This window comes from Dipteris shenzhenensis, chromosome 2 (genome assembly GCF_047967505.1).
Source record: "Dipteris shenzhenensis isolate YYH24624 ecotype China chromosome 2, Dip_SZ_1.0, whole genome shotgun sequence".
Taxonomy (NCBI): Eukaryota; Viridiplantae; Streptophyta; class Polypodiopsida; order Gleicheniales; family Dipteridaceae; genus Dipteris; species Dipteris shenzhenensis.
Genome location: NC_141597.1, coordinates 16,611,165 through 16,623,998, shown reverse-complemented (window position 1 = coordinate 16,623,998; position 12,834 = coordinate 16,611,165).

Below are 12,834 nucleotides of genomic sequence, written 5' to 3'. Positions count from 1 at the left end.
CTGATTTGGGACTATCTGTATGACTCAGTTTCACATATGGAGGCAATGGAGTACTCATTGCCTTCCCCCCCTCCATATTGAAATGCTGCAATACTTTTGTAACATACTCCTTCTGTGAAAGTCAAAGGAGTTTCCTACTCCGATCACGCGTGATGCGCATACCAAGAATATGACGTGCAAGTCCCAAATTGTTCATATCAAAGGCCTCATGCAACTTGGCCTTTAATGCATCTAGCTCATAGGTATTCTTGCCAGCCAATAGCATATCATCCACATATAGTGCCAGGATTATCCGAATGAAAGCATCAAACTTCTGATACCATTCTCTAGGCACTTGCTTAAGACCATAGAGACTCTTCTTCAGCTTGCAAACTAAATGCTCTTTGCCCTTTTCTTCAAAGCCCTCCGATTGTACCATGTAAATTTCCTGATGCAGATCCCCATGCAAGAAAGCTGTCTTGACATCCATTTGCATAAGCTCCATATCTTCTGTTGCCACTAGTCCAAGCATGCATCTAAGTGTGGTCATCTTCACAACTGGAGAGAATATCTCATCAAAGTCCACACCCTTCTCTTGCTTGAACCCTTTAGTGATGAAACGGGCCTTGTACCTAGGCACATCATCACCTGTGACCATCTTGTAGACCCATTTACATGGCAATGCTTTCTTTCCATGAGGCAAAAAAACCAAGTCCCAAGTCTTATTCTTTATAAGTGAACTCATCTCTGATTGCATAGCATACTCCCACTTGTGTTGATCCTCGTGCATCAAGCCTCTATGTAGCAAGAAGGCTCCTCGCAATTAGAAAGCATCACATAGTCTACCCCTGGAACAAACCTATCAGGTGGTCTAGACACTCTAGATGATCTTCTCAAGGGCATTTCAGCTTGCTGTCCCATCTGCATATCAGCCACATTTAGCTCATCATTTCCACCAATAGATGATTGATCATCTACCCTTGATTGTATACCTGTGGGAGTACTTGATGGTACCATTTCTTACACATTTAGTGCATGGTCAGCTTGTTGTCTATCAACATATGCAGGTGGATTCACATCCTGAAAAGTGATTCTCCTCATTTCCACATCTCTCATGGGTGCCTTATGCATCTTCTCATTGAAGACTACATCATGGCTACATATGATCTTCTTTGCTTTTGGATCCCAGAGACGATAGCCCATCTCTCTACTTTCACCATAACCCAGAAAGATGCATTTCCTAGACTTAGGATCTAGCTTCTTTCGAAGCTCTTTTGGTATATGTGCATATGCCTCACATCCAAATATACGCAAATGAGAGTAAGAGGGCTTCTTGCCACTCCAAAGAAACTCAAATGCGGTACATAACCCAAACGGCATAAGAGTTTCATCCCATTTTGGCTCATATGGCCCAACCGGTAATGTCATAAAGGAGTGCTTGGCTGCTCGGTTATTGCAACATGATCAAACACCCTTGATACATGTAAGGGATATAAAGTCCCACACTTGGCACCCCTGGCCAAAAGCATAGAGCCCTTCTAAAATTTTCAACTCTGAAAGCCAAAAGTGGTGTGAAAACTAGCATCATCTAGTTGACCCATTGAAATGAGACTCTTGGTCAGCTTAGGCACATGTCTCACATTTTTCAAAATAAATGCAGACTCATTTGTAAAAGAAAACTTTGTCACCTACTCCCACAATGTCACATGCATAGTCATTTCCAAGATGCACACAACCTGTCTTTCCACTGTCATAGGTGGAGAACCATTCCCTATGGGGAGTAACATGGAATGAAGCACTAGAATCCAAAATCTAAAATCCAATCTTGGGAATATGCATCATCTGAAGTAAGTAACTCTGCAGATAAACTAGACATGAAGAGAATGTCATTGTCACTATCATGTGTAACCGCATTGATCTCCTCAATCTTCACTTTTTCTTTGTCCTCCCTTGGATTCTCTTCCTTCTTATTTGCACCCCAATTTGCATTCTTTTTCTTATCCTTTCGCTCTCTTTTCAGCTTGTAGAAATCCTTTTTCATATGGCCCTTTTTGCCACAGTGGTAACACTCAATCCTCCGTGCCCTGGATTTGCTACGAGACTTCCCCCTGAATTGTGATTTGCCCCTTTGCACATTTAAGGCTGCATCTTGCTTGTTGTCATCCATAGCTTCCGTCTAATCTCCTCGGTCAACAAGCTACCCACAACATCATCAAATTTCAGTACTCCACCAAGTGCAGAGTTACTGATAGCTATACGGAAGGTATCCCATGAGGATGGCAATGAAATAAGAGAAATATTGCCTTAGTCTCCGCCTCAAAATTCATCTTCTGAGCCTGAAGCTGGTTGAAAATAATTTTGAATTCATTCAAGTGAGAAGCAATGGAGACCCTTTCCTTCATCTGCAGCTCAAATAACCTCTTCATGAGGTAAACTTTATTAGAGGCAGTTTCCTTCTCATAAGTGGCATAGTTTCTTCCACAAATCTTCCGTAGTCTGCTCATTTACTACTGTGAAATAAACTGACTCTGCAAAATGAAGTCTAATAGTAGACTTTGCTAATGCATCCAACTCATTCCAATCATCCTCAGACATATTTGTAGGCTTAGCTTCAATCCCTGCCAAGGGTTTAATCTGCTTCTTTTGAATAAGCACATCCCTTATCTATTCTTTCCACAAAGAAAAGTTTGTCCCATTAAACTTTTTAATGTTGAAAAACTCCTTTTTAGACATGGAAGAGAATGCAATGATGCAAATGAAGTAAAATCCCAAATGCTAGTACCCTGCAAAAGAGAAATCACACCAAATACTAGGTGCACCCAAATGTGTATGCCATAATAGAGTGAAATATCACCAAAACTCAAAGCTCAAAGCATCAAAAGATACAGTTGACTCATGTGCATGTACTATGCATCCATATGAGCAAATTCGTCCCAAAAGAAAATGCCAACTGCAATGGCAATCCAAAATGCCAATAAGTGTCAAATGGCTCAAGCATAAACACCGTCCATGGGCATATGCATCAATAATATCTCATCCAAGAGAGCATAACACTATCAGTGCATCACCTGCAATGTGTCAAAGCTGTCCCTCAGCATAAAATAGCATCCATGTGCAAAGCGTTCATAAAAAATAGCATCCCACAAGGTAATTTGGGCCTATCAGTGCATCCAATAAGGATTGCAATGCATCCAAATGGCCTATAAATCATCCACTGCAACCCAATGCACACCACAAATGAGTGCACACGGCTCAAATTGCAACCAGAGTGATCTTCATAAGGTATGCTCAAGAAATCATGGTCCCACGGCAATGACCGCTACTAAAAATAGAACCTGAGATGCCTCAAAACATGGGTTCCATTGCATAATTAGACTCAGTGAGAAAATCTGCAAATATCTCTTTTCTACAGGAACTCCAAAATCCCAACCGATGAGTGAGAAATGGGAGTCAACTCTTATCTATTGCCATGTGGCATAAATCTAAGGTTTCAAAATCTTAGAATAAAAAATGCATAATAGAGAGACGAAATCCGATACACAGAGATCTATAACTATGAAAATACTCCACCGAATCGTGCAAGAACTGACAAGTAGGGGTTTTTAGGCATCCGGAATGCAATGGGACAGACGGTTTTGAAAATTGTGGTCTCAATCACTGGGTCCAACACATGGATTGAAAAAGGTTTTTGGAAACAGAACTATTTGTAAACTCCATTGGAGTGTGAATGATGTGCTAGCAACATAGAAGTTTTAGGATCTCCTAAGTCCACCGGAACTGACATATCTGCAAATGGTTGCTCCAAACTTGAGTTCCAATGCCCGGGCAGAAAAACATAGAAACTGACAAGGTGAGTCAGAAATCTAATGAAATGATCCCAAATTCAAGAATGAAGGTGTTTCCAAGCTCCTGAAGTGAAATGAACACCAAAAGCAAGTAATAGTTGTCTCTACAAGTCAATACGGAGTGTTTGTTGTCGAACAGAACACGGAAAAGCTTTAAAAATGACTTTTTATTTGAAAACACTTAACAGGCTCTCAAAACCACTTTGCAAAACCAAAGTGACTTTTCTAAAGGTTCCTTCAAGGTCTCTGCGCACTCATATGCAAGTAAAATTACCCACAAAGCTTCCCACAGAGCTTCTCCTTCTTCCCACAGAGCTGCTCAGCTTTCAGGCATTCACACATGCTCAGCTAGATCACTCGGGCTCTAATACTAGTTGAGAGTGCTCTCAATGGAAGCGGAACGGAAGAGGGAGAGAGAGAAACAGAGAGCCACACAAGTTTTTGGTGAGTGCAAAACACCCTAATCTTCTTTTACATTCATTTATATATGTGTTTGAGTATTGTACATAACCGGGGTAAAGGCACAGTGACCTTTAACCCCCACATGTAGCCCCTCCAAGCTATGTTTGTAGCTCTTCATCCTCCTCTAAACCTCCTAGACATAGGCCCTATAGGTGCTAATCTGATGGTCCAATCTCTTGATTTCTTTCTACTCAATTGGATGGATTATGAGCCTCAAGGGCTCCCTTTATATAGGGGCTAGTGGACTACCACACATGGTAAGTTGTCACTGGCCCAGGCAATCCCACCTATACCTTGACCTAATTCTGGCCTGGATCTTGGCTCGGATCTTGGCTCAAAGACATCACCAACTAGGTACCTCTTTGTTGTATCAATTTCACCCTCCCGCTAGGGCCTTTCTAGCCCTTGGATCCCACGTTGCAGGTTTGTACATACCCTAGAAATGGTTTGTATAGGTACGTACTATTCTCACTTTAGATCCATACAGATTTGTGCTGGAATCTCTATGCAATCTTGCTCCTAACTGCCCCGTAGTGTTTCATACAAACATGTGGCAAATCCATACACCTTTAGGCCTCCAAAGAGCCTCCAATTTGTCAAGTAGTCCCTCTACAACCATGTGGCAGATCTATATAGCTCTAGAACTCCAAAGAGCCTTTGACCTGCTAGGTATTCCCTTGAATCTACTACCCACATGGTAGCCCATGTGCTGCCCATTTGGCAGCCCCATGCTCTCCTCATATGGGGGCGTATAGATGGGGAGGTGACCATAGAATTTCCAACACCCCCTCTCACCAACACATTTGGTCAACATGTTGATGAAGATGCTCCAATATCTCCCATGATGTAGCCCTTTGAAACATTGCAGTGTTGATGTCACTTCTAGCTTTTCATCCACTAGCTCTTGCTCTACCAAGTTCAGTCCCTGGTACACAAGTCCATCTTTGATAGCAGCAAATGGTACCACCTCTTCAGTAACATTCCTAACTTCAAACTTGGAGTCAATCAGGTACCAACACGTTCCAACTTTCCCCCTCATGATGGGTGAACAACCCAAAGTCTTCTAGGCACGAATTTATTTGAGCACAACATCCATTTGGCAAGGTCTGTAACAAAACAACATACTCGAGAAAGCAAATCCTAAGCAAAAATTCATATTAATTTGACCATAAGCTTCCACGTGTAGTCCTGTGATGTCTCCCTTTGATTGAAGCATCCATCTAAATTTGAATCCAAAGGTCATGTTGAAGAATCCTCCATTGTGTCAACAATACCAACCAAGCACCTAGATGACTCTAAGCACTATCAATGTCCTTCACCTTCTCAAAGGCTTTTGACTCCTCATCTAACCATCTCTCAATTTCAAACATCCTAACTGTAACACAAAGGTCTACACACCTGATCTCAGCAAAACCTGGAGATGTCACCAAGAAAAGATCTCCTATGACCACCACATTAGCTTTTGACTCCTTTGAGCTGGCCATCTCCTTCTTTTGATTTGCCTTCTTCTTTATGAAATCCTTTGTAAAATGTCTTGGCAGATCACAATAGAAGAACATTTTCTCTTTCTTCCTCTTCTTGTTTTCTTCATCTGAAGAGTCCGCTCCATCATCAGGCTTATCTTTCTTGAGCTTGCCTTTTCTAGGCTTATGCTTAACCCTTGCCTTTGCTCCCATCCTGAGCTATAAGGGATTTGTCATCAGTTTTGAAGTATTTCTCTCAGGCCTCTTGCTACTGCAGAAGCAATGACACCAACACCTACGTTATTGGCGCTGCCCTCTGCGTTACAATCATTAGTCACGAAACTATTATACCTCCTCGAAAGCATGCCAATCAATAGCCTAGCCATCCTTGTAGAATTCATCCTTTGACCAAATACTGCTAGCAGATGATCCCTTACCACCTTTATCTTGGTGATGTGTTCCTTTACTGAATCCCCCTCATCCATGCTCATGCCATAAAGCTCCTTGATTCGTTGTTTAGGTCATACATGTCCGTCAAAGTGGTCCAGGCCTCAAAAGAAGTGTCCGTTGTCTACACATGAGGAAGTGCCACATCTGCTATGGTGTCAACAATGATGGCCAAGGCCTCCGCATCATGTGTCTGCCATGCTCTCACTAACACTGTGACTGTCGATATAGTCACTACCAGTGCAGTTGCTGTGGCTAGAGTTACCATGGGTTGAGGCATTAACTCTCTCCCTATCTCCCCAAAATTCAAAATAGCAAATCTTTGGCCCATGATAATGAACTTAGAAGAGATAGAGTAAGAGAGTCGTACATTTGTCTGAACCTCAGCCTCCCTCCTTCTCACAAGGGCACAATCTGAATCAAGGTTGTCCTTTAGTAAGGTCCTTGCCTTTAAGCTGCACTTCTCATGAACTTCCAATTAATGGCTCTGCGACCTAGTTAGAAATGACTATGATAGAGTGTATTGCACAGCAGAAGGTTGATCGATAGCAGAGGAATACAAGAAGAAGTGTACAAAAGAGTCCAGAGTCCCACTAACCGTGGTACTCTGTCCTCACCAAAAGTTGTTCTATTACCTCCTTGGCACTTCTAGATCCCAGGGCCCATGTGCTCCTTGCCGAGCTTCTGTGGACTTTAGTCACTATGCCTTGATCCTTCCACCTTGCATTTAACAAATTAATTAAGTACAAGAAGCCACATCAAAAGAATACCATGTTAGTATGTTATCTTCTTGGATATTAAAAGAGCCCTCAAAATCCTTAACTGGTCCCTCTTCACTAGGACCAACGAGGAGTGGAAATAGGCCCTTAGACTAGGTCAATGTCAAGAAAAGGGCTAAATGGCTAAGAACTTAGAAGACATCCTATAAAAGTAGGATGGAGGCACGAAGAACGCAAGGTTGTTGGTGGATGATGGATGAATGCAAGGTGCCAGGAGAGTTTGAAAAAGGATGGAGGATGGAGGATGGAGAGAAGTGGCTTTGAGATACGCTTATCAGGAATTGAAGTGCATTTTAAGCATTTAAGTGGTGGAGCACTCAAAGCATTAAAATTGAGTTAATAAAAGAGAGGCCGTGTGAACATTGTTGGTATAGAGACACTCTACAAGTGAAATTATTAGAATCACTTAGGAGTTACTACTTGATAGTGCTTAGAAATAATATAAATGAGATCACTTAAGTCATGTCACTAGAGCCTTGTCGTGTTATTGTGACTTGAAGTGATCTAATGTTATAATGCTTTGATTTTCCATAACTCCAATGCTAACATTATAGCTAGGTTTCCTTACTAAAATATATTCCTCAAGTGACTTTTCCAAATAGTTACAAAGTCTCTACTTATGGGGGTGGCTATTTTTCATCCATGTGGGAATACTAAACTAGGCTTTATGTAAATTGCAAGTTGCTACTTATGGGGGTTCTATTTTTCTTCCATATCAGAATATTCAAACTAGGCTTTATGTAAGTGACAAGGCTAGGTTAATTTATTAAAGTATATGCCTCAAGTGACCTTTAGAAAGATGTTCATGTTTTTAACAGGGATAAAGTCTCTACTGATGGGGGTTGCTATTTTCAGGAATATAAAACTAGGTTATACAAGTTGCATGTCCTTTTTGTTTTACAAATTTGGAATAGCATGTCCTATCTCATCTATACCTTACATTTGTTGTACATGTTTGATTGCTAGATATTGCATCTAAACTCATAAGATCACTATTAATTTGCACTACATCTTTGTTATATTAACATGGGTACTTAATAGCTTTCTTGTAATCTTACATTGCAAAGTAGATAGGATATTGAAGCCTCCATTTGAATGCCTTGAGATAGGGGCATGGGCAGGTTGATTTGGAGAACAAGACTAAACAAAAGCTACTCTTGGTGTCTGCACCTTCATAATGTTGAAATGCTATTTCCACATCATGTTGGTGAGAGTGTTGTCGTGCAAGATGAGATTATTGTAGGAAAATGAATTGATCATTAAGTTTTGATTGTGATATAATGCAAGTGGTTTCATTCATCGAATCTCATGTTACATGAATTGAAATTGAAAAATACTCAATGTGCAACTTTTGCTCATAAAAGCAACTAGAATTGCATAAGATGCAAGTTGTCCACTTTGAAATGAGATTTTAAAATAAATTACGAATACATTGGGACCTTGATCTATGTGTTTCCTTGGTGCTACTCTTTACCAAAATATGAAATATTAACAAAAAATATATTGCTCAAGCAAAGATCATCCACAATCCATAATCTTCTAGCATAGTGATTTAATATCCTTACTCCACGTTATATTGGAAGAAATAACATAATATATCCTAGATGCACATTCCAATTCACGTAGTGGCCTTTAGTTACAATGGAAGCAACAAAATCCTTCTAGGACCAAATGTCATTTTCAAAAAGGGAAGAAATGTATGACTTTTAAGAGATGCATCTGTCACTCCTAGATGTGTAATAGGCCAATCTATATAAATATGGAAGTTGGCCTTTTTTACATTTGTACACAATCAGTTCTACACATGAGCTGGATAAAGTAGGTAAGATTGTGGAATGCTTTGTTGCCTTCGATGCAAAGGTCCAATATGTGTGCCTCCAAGGAAAGGTTTTGTTCATTACTTAACCTATAATCGAAGGACAAGGTGCTACTTGAAAGGAATCAAATAGTGGATGGTGAAGGTAGATACTAACAATGACTTATGAACATCGGGATCTACAAAATAGGTTTGATGAAAAATGGAAACCAAACGATTTATCATGACATGTGCATGCATGTGGTATGCTCACTTCCACAAATTATTTGTATATTGACATGTGCAACCTATGCCCATTCTTAAGGGTTACATGAAGATCTAGGATGGAGGTTCAAAAAGGTTACTTTAGAACTTCATGTGAGTCCTTTAAAATTCAATAATAAAGGAAATCTAAAAAGCACTTAAATCCCCCTTGAATTTAATCCCTATAAAACTTTAACTAATTTTAATGATGTAGCAATCCAACACGCACCTAAAAGGAAAAGTTTTTCATTACCTCTTCAAAGTGCATCCTAGGTAGGATTTCTAGTAGTAAAATTGCTGAGGTGCTCATTAAAATCATTTGTAGAACACTCATAATCACATTAAATTCAAGTGCACCTGTGGCTTAGACATAATTGGCCATGTGCTTCCATGTGATGGCCTAATCTGACATCAGGTGGTTGAAGCTAGGACACCTAGCAAGGACAAAAACATGTGGGGTGCATGTTAAAAGTTGACAAAAACGTTTAAAAAAACAAAGGGAAACAAGTAAAATTGTAAGAGTCCTAATTCACAACTACTCCATGTCTTTAAAACATGCATATTATCCTCAATTGTGGGCAACTATTGTTCTTCAACAAATATAATACATGAGGCAATTTTCTCATTCGCTCATTGGGAGGTAGACACTTTCTCCTGACCTGTGTTGGAGGTGGAAGCTTCTGTGAGAGGGTTGTGCATCGTATATGGACATTGTAAAACACTCATAAGTGCATATGATGAAGTGAGGGACATGGTGAATTTTTTAATTAAAACAATAATGACTTTAAAATTCTTTCTAAAATTTCTTTCATTGCTTTTTTAGAGCGAATAATTTCCCAAATTGAAGGGTACCTATGTGAGTTAATCCATTAAGCACTCTTGTCTTATCTCAGATACAAAATACTACATCCTTTCACAAAGGAAGAAGAGGTCCAAAGGGGGTCAATAAAAGCATTTAGCCCCAGAACAAGCGTTAAGTGTAAGGAGTTTTTGAATACCATCCTAATAGAAAGTTTACATATATAAGAGATTTATTTACTTTAAGAGGTTCAAATTCTCTCATAAAAATGCTTAAAACACACAAAAGTAAGTGGAGGCTTTATAATTATCCCTTGAGTGCACATGGTATAAAGTATTTCTATATTTTGACACCTACCAAGAGAAATCAATGGATGTGATACGATGACAAGGGAGGGCTAATCTCTCTCTCTCTCTCTCTCTCTTCTATTTAGACACTAGATTAGTACTTGCAGGGGCTTTACCTCACCCCCTTGCCCCAGCCCACAGAGGCTTGTATGAGATCTTTTTTGATGTTGTATCACTCTGTCCCATAGACCCGTGAGGTCTTCCGAGGAGGTTTATATATATATATATATATATATATCTCCCTCTCTCTCTCTTTCTCTCTCTCCCCCCCCCCACACACATGCATGCACGCACACACCCATGCACCCACACACGCACACACACACACGCATACACGCAAATGCACACGCACATGCACAGACACACGCAGACACGCACATGCACTTGCACATGCACACGCACACGCACACGTGCACACACACGCACACGCACACGCACATGCACACGCACACGCACACGCACACATGCATGCACACAGACTTGCACTTGCACTTGCACACACACACACACACACATGCACACACACACACACATGCAAACATGCACACACACGCACACGCACATGCACATTCACACGCACACACACACGCACATACATATTCAGATGCACATATGCATGTAGCATGTGCACACACAGTCACACATACTTAAAAATGTATATGTATGTATTCATGCATGTATCATGCGTGTGCACACCTATACACAACAAGATGAATGCTCATAAAGCATTCATAAGGCCTGCCTCAGATGCGCAGTTTGGAAAAGAGAGAGAGAGAGAGAGAGAGAGAGTTGCCTTGAAATAGAAAGAGAGAGAAAGAGGGAGGAATAGGTGGAGATTACATGCCTTCAATCAATCATAAAAAATAAAAAATAGGCAAAGTGGACCAATAAACAATTTACAAATAAAAACATAAAAAAATTCGCTCTCCAAGAGGAACCTTCACTAAGGCCTACCCATAGGCAGGCCAAAAAGGACATTTAGTAATGATGCACATATATGTAAAGACCAATTAATGTTGCACATACAAGGGCCTGCATATACTAAAACATCCACACTTGTAAACGTGCATGTGCTCTCTCTCTCTCTCTCTCTCTCTCTCTCTCTCTCTCTCTCTCTCTCTCTCTCTCTCTCTCTCTCTCTCCCTCCCTCTCTCTCTCTCTCTCTCTCTCTCTCTCTCTCTCTCTCTCTCTCCCCCCTACCCCCCCCTCCCCTCCCCTCCCTGTCATCTATAAGACATGCATGAATGCATATAGATACACATACTCTCATAAATGCACTCAATGTTATGTACTAAATAGGGAGACTTTCTCAAACATGTGCATGGTACGTAACACATCTATGGTAAGTTTATCCTCTGTGGTTATTATATAAGTAAACATATTGATGCTTGAACTTAAATAGTGAGTATGATGAGTACTTAGTTTGGAGGGAGAGGTGTCCACAATCTAAAAGGGAAGTGATTGGAAGTCAATTGTTGAGGAGTTAATTGGTGGTATGGCCAGAAGTGCAAGATTGTCCCTTAGCCCACCATTCCTTGAGGGTGATGATGCCTTCTTTGCAAGTTGCATTGGGTGGGAAACAGTCTGAGTTTTGTTGCCCTCGATCCCACCAAACAATTGATTTTCATTTGATTCAATCTAATAGTGGTTAAGAGTTGGTGGTGACAAAGGTCATTGATGCAAGCATGCTATTGTCGGCCTATTTTTTTCACTTGTAGTCTATTATCCATGCACAATCATATCATGCAATGGTGAAGGATTGGTCTCGTTGGAGGCTTATTGTGTTTGCATGTGATGAGTGGGAAACCAGAATTGTTTGTTGTTGTCAAATAAGGCTTGTGACTCTGCTTTCATAATCCATTTCTATCTAGATGTAATGAGCCTTTCACATAGGTAGCGCATGCATTGGAAGCATGGGGAGTCTGCTAGTCTTCAATGCCTACATCTCGCTTATCTCGGAGGGACCTTTAACCCTGTCACAGTGCTTTTGCATTCAAAATTTGTTAGGATCGGCTGCTTGGGGGGTCGGGGGGGTGCAATCATAAACATGTAACATATCATGTTAGTGTATGCAGGAGAATAGGGGGACTCGCATGCCATTTACATTGTTTTTAAATTTGTTAGACCTAATGCACATGCATCATCAATGACTCATTTGTGCAAGTTGTAATGCCCTCATGTAAGGAGTACATGTAGAATTAGACTTGTGTGTGATGTGAAAATGTCAACTAGTATTTGGAAAACTCATCTCCCACATTGAGGGGCATTATTGGCTTTGCACCCACCACTACGTCAAGACCTTAGTTGGTTGCACCACCTCAATCGTTTAAGTTGTTCTGCTATAACTACTTTGAAGAAAGAGAGTCAGGGTATGCGTGAAAAAAAATGAAATGAAAAATTTGTTTTAAGGACAAAGAACACTTGATATCTTAGGAGAGGTGCATAAGGGGGAAAGAAAAAGCCTAGCCAAAAAAATGTTGTTCTAAAACTAGAATTAAACCGTGGAATGTCATATCCTTCATAGCCCTCTATTGAGGTAATGCTAATGCAAAAATTTTGCGTGCATGCGTGCGTGCGTGCGTGTGTGTGTGTGTGTGAGAGAGAGAGAGAGAGAGAGAGAGAGAGAGAGAGAGAGAGAGAGAGAGAGAGAGCTC